The sequence below is a fragment of the Clarias gariepinus genome, chromosome 8 (genome assembly GCF_024256425.1).
Source record: "Clarias gariepinus isolate MV-2021 ecotype Netherlands chromosome 8, CGAR_prim_01v2, whole genome shotgun sequence".
Classification (NCBI taxonomy): domain Eukaryota; kingdom Metazoa; phylum Chordata; class Actinopteri; order Siluriformes; family Clariidae; genus Clarias; species Clarias gariepinus.
The window spans coordinates 29,644,158-29,655,499 of NC_071107.1; positions in this window are offsets into that span (position 1 = coordinate 29,644,158).

Sequence of the window (11,342 nt, forward strand, 5' to 3'; positions counted from 1 at the left end):
AGCATAATGGGACAAGTATTTCCTTGATGGGAAATGGCTATGATTAAATTAGCAAAAAAAAATCAGGGAACTGTGATACCATAATTGAGCCGCATACTCGACCCCACAAGTAAGCCAGTGTAGCTCAAATTGCTAAAAAAAAAAATCAATGCTGGCTATAATCAAAAGGTATCAGACCACTCAATGCATCAGAGCTTGCAGTGTGTGTGGCTTAGAGAGGAGAAATTTCAGTTATCAAGTTGTTGATCCAGCATCCAAATTCCCCAGACCTCAATCTGACTGAACATTCATGGAATGTGCTGAACAAACAAGTCTGATCCACGGAGGCCCAACCTTCAAGTTAAGGCACTTAAAGGAGCTGCTGGTAAGGTCCTTCTGCCAGTTAGTCTTCCAATGCAATTTACACATACTCTCAGGATCATACGTTTGGTAGGAACATTATTTTTTCCCATTTATAAAGACAAAGTAAGTGCCGTTTGTTTATTTATTTATTTATTTATTTATTAGTGATAAATAATACACGGTTTTCTGAATTCTTACACATATGGGTAGTAAGCTGAACATTTAAATTGTACATATTTTTGCTGTCTAAAGAAAATTATGACCACCCACCATAGACACACATCTATAACAATGTGATACGTGACACAACAATATGTAATAGATTCCAAAGCCAATAGCTCCTCACCAAATTTATTAAACTATTCTAGCTCTCATGCCTTTGTAACAAAATGTACATATTCCCTTTGTTCATTAATATTTAACCAACTTTAACTTTCTTTTCATAAAGTAGCCAGTATCAAATTGTTTGGGCATTTAGGTACCTGATCTATACCAACAACCTAGCCAAATAGTTTAATGCAGAGTTTGCCAATACTGGTCCTTGAGTCCCTTGTCTGATTGAATTTGCTTTTTAAAATTAAACCAAATTGTTGATCAATAATGTCTGCATGGACTAAATAGAAAAAAAAAGCACAGGAGTATAACAGCTTAATTCACAAAATACTTTGATAACGGTAATGCGTAAACACAACCCCACTCGAAATGTTCATCATTCTCCTGTAGGGAGAATGATGAGTGCAGCAATAGTTTTCTAAAAAAGAAAAGAAGGTACAGTATATGGGATAATTTCATTACAAATGTAAAAACAAATTCATTAGGTTTAATTCAATTTAAATTTATTTTCAATTGTATACATTTGGTAAAACAATAAAAAAAAAAAAGCTGCCTTATAGAAATCTGAATATAGTTTTAGAATTTTAATGAACAAGCCATAGATGACAGTGTCAACTCCCTGAGATAAGGAAACCCTGATTGGAACCAAACTTAAATGGGAGTCCAAACATTTCGGGGTACCACTGGATTGTGGAACAATAAATAGATCTTTGGTGGACTAGTATTCGTAATAGCGTACAGCACCTTCACTGCCATGGTCCATTTGGTTCATTTACTAACCCTAGCCATTATTACATGACATGCCAAGTATAATATTTGTAGAAGTTTCCTTATTAGAACACTGTTCAGTGCACCATACTGGCAATCATCCTAATATATAAACTGTGGCCATTTCATTTTATATAAAATAATAAATAAATAAATAAATAAATAAAAACAAGTCAAGAATTAGTGGTGATTCTCATCTCCGTGTGCATGGAGTTTGCATGTTTTCCCCGTGCTTGGTGGGTTTCCTCCGGGTACTCCGGTTTCCTCCCACAGTCCAAAGATATGCAGGTTAGGTGAATTGGTGTTCCCAAATTGCCTGTAGTGTTTGAATGGGTGTGTGAGTGTGTGTATGTGTGTGTGCCCTGCGATGGATTGGCACCCTGTCCACGGTGTACCCCGCCTCGTGCCCTAACCCTCCTGGGATAGGCTCCAGGTCCCCGCGACCCTAAATACAGAATAAAGTGGTATAGAAGATGAGGGAATGAGAGTGAGTAAGTCAAGAATCAATCAAGTTTCACATACCCAAATATAGGCCCTGCCTACAGTATAATGTTCTGAAGCATCAGCGGGCAATTGGACCCCAGGGTTAGAATGTTTGTCACACCACAAACAAACTTTACTTAGTATGAAATAGACGCCCTGGTTATGTCCTACACATCAAAATAGATCGTAGGGTGTGGAAAAACAATGACTTGAATTCTAAGGGTTTAGAAAATGAACCCATCAAACTTAACAAATCTGAAAGATAAAAAAAAAAAAAAGAGCTGGGTGTCATTGCATATATTTCATAAGTTTGCGAAAATTAAATGAGGTAATGATTAGGCATTGTTTGAAACTGGGCTAATTTAAAATGTTCATACCAGATGTCTGCTATAATAAATGCATCCTATTCCATTCTATTCTAATTAAACCCTACTGAGTTAAATAGAGTTCTCTCTCAAATGGTCTTAATTAAAATTAATTGTGCCTCATTCATAGGCAGAGCCTAACTAAATAGATCCCTTTTTGCTTTCAGAACTGCATTAATTCTTCATGGCATAAATTGAAAAAGGTGGTGGAAACATTCCTTATCTATTTAGGTCCATATATGATATGATAGCATCACACTGCAGTCCGTGATGGGAATCTCCTGTTCCACGTTTCATCTCAAAGGTGCTTTTTTTCGATTAAGATCTGGTGACCGTGAAGGTCATTTGAGTACAGTCAAATCAGTCTTATGTTCAACAAACCAGTCTGAGATTATTTTAGCTTGATGATATAAAATATTTCTCAAGTTATTCTTTATGTACAAAGTTTAAGAATATCAATGTACCAGTAGAGTACTTCCATAACTATACTACTAAGACATATTCTGTATTAATAGATTTATTTTCTTTAAAAATCATCATAAAAGTCATTATCATAACAAAATTGATAACAAACATACATTATGAACCCAGTTTTTGTTATGCAGCAACATCTACTAAATCATTCCCTGGCTGCCCACATGCAGATTGTACTTCTTTAGTTCCTGTTAAATGACTAATGCAGAAGAGACTTAAACCAAACTAACTGCTAAAAAAGACAGACTGGGAATGTTGAGTGTTCAACAACAATCTGACATCTAAATATTTTTTTAATCTGCATTATGATTGGTTAAGAGAATTCAGTTTCATCCATGATTGATTATAATCCTAAATGAGTGAATCCTGAATGTCTGATTAGAGCATGAAGGTGGATCCTAGGGGGTCCGTTAAAGTGATTTTTATAATATATAATATTTTTTAATATGGAACTGAGTGTAGGTTTGTTATGCAACTCCCATCTTCCTCTCAATTGCCTACAGCTTTAGTTCCACTAAGGCAACCATCATATTAGCCTGCAGCGCATTCTCCACTTTTTCTCTACACTCTGATTATCAGACACAGGCTATCAGACCTCTCCTACAAAGTGTTTCTCAAGACTAGGGAATAAGACACAGCTACTGAAAATACAACAGCAAGCGGAAATGTATGAACAGCCAGCCGTATTTTCCTAGACTAAAGGGCACACTTCACATGTCAATAACAAGTGTTTTTATTTGTGAAAGTGCAAATGTATGCGCTGATTGTTTTTAGCATGTCAATTATTTAAAAGGTCCATTAGTGCTTCATAGAACAAATACTTCACCTTTCTACCCTGAAAGCACAAGACATTACAACTGATTTTTTTTCAGACAAATTATGTGTTTATGGATTTATAAGATTACTTACTCTGTTTGTACACACTGCCTGTGCATTAAAAAAAAAAAAAAAAACTTAATTTCCATCACCCATTGTGCATCTCAGTAAACTGTATACTGCAACATAAGAATAGGCTTTTAACAAATTGATGCATAGCCATGTGGACTGTGTGTGTATATATGAACTTCTTCTTATTTCTATCTTTAATTACAGTATGATGTGAAAGCATCCATTATGAGTTAGTGTACATAATGATAAACTGACTGCAATCTTTTTAGGCAGACACACATACTTACACCCAATCATGCACAATGGACCATTTGGAAACACCAGTCAGCTCCATCACACATCTTTGGATTGTCAAAGGAAACCAGAGTACTTGGGGAAACCCTTCAAGCATGCGAACTCCACACACGAAGACCTAAGGCAAGATTCAAACCCCCAACCCGCGAAAGACACACCTTCATAATGAACCAAATAACCAGTGCCAGGTTTTTTTTAATAATACACAAACAGTGTATCTCATGTCTGAATCTGTAATGTACATCTGGACTAGGCAAAATGTTCCATATAAGGGCATATTTCAAATTTTGTAATTAAGTATTTTAAGTATAAGATTCTATATATATATATATATATATATATATATATATATATATATATATATTTTTTTTTTTTTTTTTTTTATAACTATTTCACAGAGGAAATGTTATAGGTCATAAATTACCAATAATGTATTACTATCCAAAGTAACTGTTAAAAAAGATTTAGTTGTAGTAAAAAGTCTCTTGTCTAAACTAAATGAAATAATTTCAGACTAGCTAACTTATATGAACTTAGCTTGGGAATAGTCAATGCTAATAAAAATTAATAGCAAATAAAAATTACCATTAAACTAATATATTATATTTCACAAGATAAGCAATTTCCAGCCTAACCTAGATTTGCATTTAATGATGTAAATAAACTGTGCATACACAGAGGAAAGGTTTATGCAATAAAACAATATATATAGTACTGTGCATTAATAAGCTTTCACGTTAACACAAGGGATTATCCTAAGGGATCATTAAACAACTATTAACTTAAACACACAATGTAATGGGATGGCCCTTAAGGTGGCATGTGGAATTCTTCAGGAGAAAAGGTATGTGCATGTTAAAGAGGTAATTGAAGCACATCCTATGTTTTGCTTTATTGAGGGTTTGCCTTTATTTTGTAGTTGCTCACCCAAAGTAAGTGGAAATTAAGTTTACTATCAGCCAAAACATGTGACAACGTTTTTCATAATTTCATTTTTGCTTAATGCTTCTCATCTCCTGATTCATGCCTACTTTTTTTTTGCAAATATGCATACACATTTTTATTTTTATCAGATATGAAGAAAAACATTTTCTAAATACAATTTAATGGACTTTGATGTAGCATTCGCAACCTTTTAAAATGTTAATCTTTCAAAGATCTTAAGTATCAAACATCACAGAGCTTACATTAGCTCATAGTCTCCCTTAAGTCAAAGTAAAACAGTCTCTCTCTGTATCTGCTTGTAGAAAGTGTGAATATAGTAGGGTGTAGTGAAGTGTAAGTAATGTAAGTAAAAAGTATTTACTAACAAAACTAATTAAGTACAGATACATAAAAGTAAAGGTACTTAGTTTGTTCCTGTCCACCTACTGTATGATCATAAGAAAATATTATAAAACACCATGCACACCCACTGCCCAGGTTAGAACACTTGAATAGTAATGAATACTGTTTGACAGTGCCACTCTCAGAGACCACTTTTTTTCATTCCTTCAGATGATCAGTCAAGCAAAACTATTGACTGGGGGACAAAAAAGAGAGAGAACAAAAGGTTCTCACTGAAAAATGCAGAAGCCAAGAAAAGGGACATTCATGGCCTATTACTGGCATTGTTGTTAACCAAGCAATCATGCACTTCCATGAGGTGCTATTGTCATTTTGCATGTTACAAATTGTTGTCACTTCAACATAATGGTAATGGTTTTGTGTGCTTTTTAAATATAACATTAGTACATTAAACTGCTTCGACAAAATAAGAGGCACACAAATGTTGGGACCAATTGATATGTGAAATGATTCCTCATGCTCCCAAAACCACTCTTTCACAACCTGAGTCCTGGAATATGAAGAAATGGACTAATGGTACTTAGTTATTAACCTAGTTAACCCAGTGTAACTATGTATCCAATGTTGTAAACATTAAAGCACTTTTTGTAAGTCGCTCTGGATAAGAGCGTCTGCCAAATGCCTAAATGTAAATGTAAATGTAAGAAAAAAAAAAAAAAAAATCCATTGCTGCGATAACCTGTAGTGGTTTTCCTACAGCCACACAACTGTTTATTCACAATCCTGTGAGTTTTCTTTGCATTGTGTATGTATTTTCCATAGCTATGATTTCTAATGTTAATTTTTTTTACAATGCAACTTTTCCAAATGTTTGTGAGCTCCACAAAGTTGACAGTTCAGCACTCTTTTCCCAGATTTTAATAAGATGTTAAAGGGTTCTTATCCCATGTAACTTAATACTGCTTTTTTTCAAATTAATATCAAGCCCAATATGCTGAAACTGGCTGAGCATGGCATAAATATGTAGCTACATCTAAGGTCTAAATACCTACAGTATGTGCAGAACAGAGCTAACCACTAAGCCATCATGCTGCAGTACATGAACCTTTAAAAAATTTGCAATTTGTTATTTTGGAAGCATGAGTGCTGACTGTTCTGTTTATCTCAATAAAATTATTATTGCAGGTGCGGTGGAAAGGACAGTTAATGACAGTACTAGCTTTAAAATACAAAGAATTTCAATAATTAATAATGACTTTTACTTTACAGTTTAAATTCATAGCCATATACTTAAAATAGATGCAATTTTCACACAAAAAACATTTCACCTACACATTCACACCAAAAAATTATATAAAAAAAAAAATTGTATGCTAAGTATATTAAATCCTAGCATGTCAAAGCATATTTAGGTGTACTTGCAGCCAGACTAATGACTCTTATACTTGAGGTTCGCTATTTTAGAACTAATTTTGTAGTGCATTTAAGTTGTAATTAAATTGCACAAAAAGCACAATTTTAAATGTATTAAGTATACTTTTGTGTGCTAAAGTGCTCCTACTTAGTGCGCTTAGTATATGGCTGTGTGTGTACTAATGTAGCGACACACCTGACAGTAATTAATTAAACTAATGTATATAATGTATATATTTTATGTATTATAAATACATTACAGCAATGTTTTACTGTCTTACAAATACATGAGTAATATATGAATATCATCTTGTTGCACAAGTAGCATGCGGTAATACTTTTAGCCAATTACAAATACTAAAAAGTACACTTTGTGGTTTATAAACTATACTTTTAGTATAATTCAGTATACAATACAAATACAAATGCATTTTCTACACTATGAAATGTTTTTGAAAAACATTACATCAGTTATTATGAGGCAAATTTTATTCATTAGTTCAAACAGATTTAATTTGCACAAGGTTTTGTGTTATCTCACGAACACACAAACAAAACTTTTAACTGTTGTCTAAACAAAGACAGACATTAGTATTAGAGTATACAGGCCGAGAGCTACGGAGCATTATACCACAAGCAAAGTACATAAGATTTAAAAAATTGATTTAAAGATAAAATAATAACGATATGAAATAACGCAAGTCAAGTTGGAAATTCAAACTAGAAGCGGAGGACTGGGGAGCCAATCAGAAAACAGACAGTCCAAATCTGCCTGCTTCCAGTTTCTGATTGGCTGGTGTTGCCCCTACTCTAGTCTCTGGTTGGCTGGAATAGTTAAAAATAGTTCTAACGCTGCTGCAGTTCATGCAATTGTAGCTTTCTGATATTGGGCGCGCAGAAGAGAAAGAGTTCAAACACATAAAGGAGCTTGAACATGCAAAAGTGAGTTTTAGCGCACAAAAGAACGTGCACAATGGTCGGCGTGCAAAAACAAGTCTGAAAGCATGTGTGTACGAGAGAGTAATGCACTAAATATAAGCATAAATAAATACATATGAATAAGTACATTCGCATTAAACTGAAAATATACTAAGACTACCGTATATTAAGATTTTTATTGTAATGTATACTTCCTGTACATTGTTACACACAATATTTAGAGAATATATTCAACAAATATGGCAAAAATTAATTGAAAAACAATGTTTAAATAAGTGTGCTTTACATTGACTTTTCACTTAAAGTATATTTTCCTGTACTGGAAAGTGTACTATAATACAATTATTTTGCAGTATGTTTAAAGTTTAATTCTAAAATTATTTAAAACATGATGCTAGTATGCATATATGTACTATTGAAGATTTGCATGTATTTATAATGCACTAAAGTGTATTTTTTTTACTAGGGCAGTCCCTCACCCAGTGATTTAGCACACATTTTTCCAATTATACATGCAATTAATAAAGACTATAGACGCTCAACCCGTTGTAAAGTAACTGCTCATTAACAACCCCTTGATGAAATGTAAGGTTTACATTTGGTTGATGGTGTGGTTTTGTTATCTGGAGTTTGAGTATTTGGCGCCTCTGGTCCTGTTTGCAGTGCACTGACCTATAGTATGCCTGTTCCCGTTTATGATTCTGCCTTGTATTTTTGGATTGTTTGCATGAACTGTTTTCATTACAGCATGTAACTGTAATTGCATCCGTTTCAGCCTGTCTGACTTGTCATGGTACAAAATAAGGCAAATAAAAAAAAAAATAGAAATGAGAACATGATGAGATATTTTTTATCATTAACTTTAGTGTTTTATATGAGGCGATGTTGACTCAGTGGCATGCCTTCCATGCATAAGGCCAGGTTTGCTACCCAGCAGCTGGGGTTGATAGACACCCTTATTAACAGTCTCAATCCCAAATAAAAAAGAGAGGGCTGTACCTGGAAGGACATCAGGCATAAAACCTTTCCCAAACCAAACATGTAAATTCTAAATGATTTGCTATATTCACCCCAAAATGAAACAGAAAATAGAACACCTACTTGTGTGTTGTATATTATTTATCTACGTACTGTACATCAATGTTTTAGCAAAGTTAACATTTCTTTTCCAACTTTTATGGAGAGCATACAAATGCAACATGCCAGTATCTTGTAAGATATCTTACTTTAGAACCCTTATGATTACTGACACTTCTAACACGATTAAGGGTGGAGTCACAAAAGCTACAGTAGATGTGTGACATCTAAATTGTATTTATGTGCTATGAGAGTCATTCAAAACAAACCAGGGCTATTGATCAAGGCATAAAACCAGACAGAAAATGGATTATATAGAAAAATAGGTAGTTTTTATCTTTGTCTTCTTTTATTCTGCACAATCAAAAGTATTAGTTTGACTTGAATGCCTTTCACAAAAGATGACAGCAAGTGGGAAGAACTAGTGAAAACTGCAGTGCTCTGTGTTCTGCAAGGTTTAGCATTAAAACAGTCTTATTCATTTCATTTTCTTCTGTTTTCTACAGGAAAGCTCTAAAATGGCCCTAGCATAACCTCAGGCTCAATTACTGAGCAACAAAATGTCATTTCCCACAATGTACCAATTCTTTCCACCTATTTCCACCTTTCTCTACTCCCTACTGTACAAGAAACCAGACCTACACCTTTGTCTCATCCTGCAGCTCACGAGTCAAATAATATGTATTCATGACGTAGTCAGGGGTGGTTATGCTGTAGGCTTATAAGGCATCAGATTCCTTTATTCAATCTCAGCCATTTTATGTATTTGGTTTATAACATTTTACCAAAAATTTAATTAATGTCCCTTTCAATAGCCAGGATGGCTCCACACCTAGTAACGAACCACTACTACCATCCGTTTACCATGTTTTACCATTTTAAGGTCCGTATTATTATTAAGGAGTGAAAAACTTAAATTTTACACATCATTGTTAGAAGCACTATTTAGGAAGTGATGGGGGAGTTAAACAGACATACACTGGGCAGAGTTTGCATAAACAAGAGGCTCATGATTCATGAATCTCATTATTCTTACTTAAGCTTCTAATCTAAACTTTAATCCACAGTATGTCCACTTGAAAGATGCTTTAGGTAGTATACATGTACTTCACAATTGTGGGATGGAATTCAACAGCAAGGACTGAATTTTATACGGCACAATGATTGTTTCAACAACATTAGGAAATCCACTGAGACCAATATGAAGTAAGCTGTGAGCATAGATCCTAACTGCTTGGACTGCTTATTGTTTACATGGTTAGCAGCACATCCTAACTAAAAGTTGTATACAGTTCATTTATTGTTAAGCTAAAAATGTCCTACTAAAAGCGGGAAGAGTATATTGTGCACATGCGGTACACCGCAATGTTACAGTCCTTAGTTTTGGATCTCATTGTCACTAGGTTGTGCTTCTAGTTTACTAGGCACACACAATTCAAAAGAATACTGATTTGGTTACATTTACATTTTTTCCAGCATTCGCACAGCACAAAACACTAGGCTTTTTCCAGTTTATCATACAAAAATATTAATATTCCATACTATATGCTAGTTTCTGATGGAAGCCCAAAAACTCACATAATCGCACAAAAAGTAATTATCAATAATTTTTCCAAAATTCATTTGTATTTAAAGTAGCCTACATTTTAGAGGTCGTACTGTACTTAGTACTTCAACTTGAGCAAAAACATTTAAGTTGTACCTCTACGTGTAGTGAATACAATTTTATGCAAGTAGTTGTCATTTTTTCTTGAGCATTGTGTTTGTGTTCTACCACCTATGACATTCTGCAGGAGCCCATAAAACTGAGAGCATTTTAGCCATTTAAATCCACTGTAACCCAACAAACCCCGAGGATTTTATAGCGTGGGGTGCAAGCCCGGGATCATTAGCAAGGATAGCTCACCAGCAGTGTCTAATTCCAACTAAGCCCTGCTTCTTCGCATATCTGAAGGGGAGGACGCCTAACTAGTAAGCGAGGAGTGATATTGATTTGGGCGCACGCCGTGACAGGCTAAAAAACCCATTGTCCTAAAAAATGTAACAGATGAGGACTCTGATTAATGTGCAAAAACTATAATAAAACTATATAAGACTACATAGTCTTTATAAGACTTTTATTTAAGCGCACTAACAATAATGAAAAAAACGTTATGATTTTGTAAATAGGCTATCAATAATGAGCAAATAAGCTGCACTGTTCTGTATTGTTTTTGGTGAACTTGAGCGCGTCAGAAAATGATGGCAAACGTTTTTTAAAATGGTCAGAGTCAGTCTGCTTGCTGTTTTTCCCGACGCATTCACAATCATTAGTCAACTTCTGCCGGTGCGCTCTGGAAAACTTTTTGCGTGCGGCTGAGCGCTGATTTAGACTACGTAGTAAATTAAAGAGGAGGACACATGACATGACGGAATTAGGCACGGCTGGTGAGCCGTTTTTTAATCACTGGAATGGAAGAGATAGTCCTTATCGTAACATGTCTTATATTGTTTTGAATCGCCCGATACACAACCCATAATTTTTTTAATGCTATTTTACAAGTGTAAATACAAATGGAATAATTTAATTTTGTTTTATTTATTTATTTTTTATTAAAATCTAAAATTAAAACATTGTAGAGTATTTAAAAGCATGCATGTTATAATAAGAAAAATCGCATTCCAGAGATTAAAAACGGT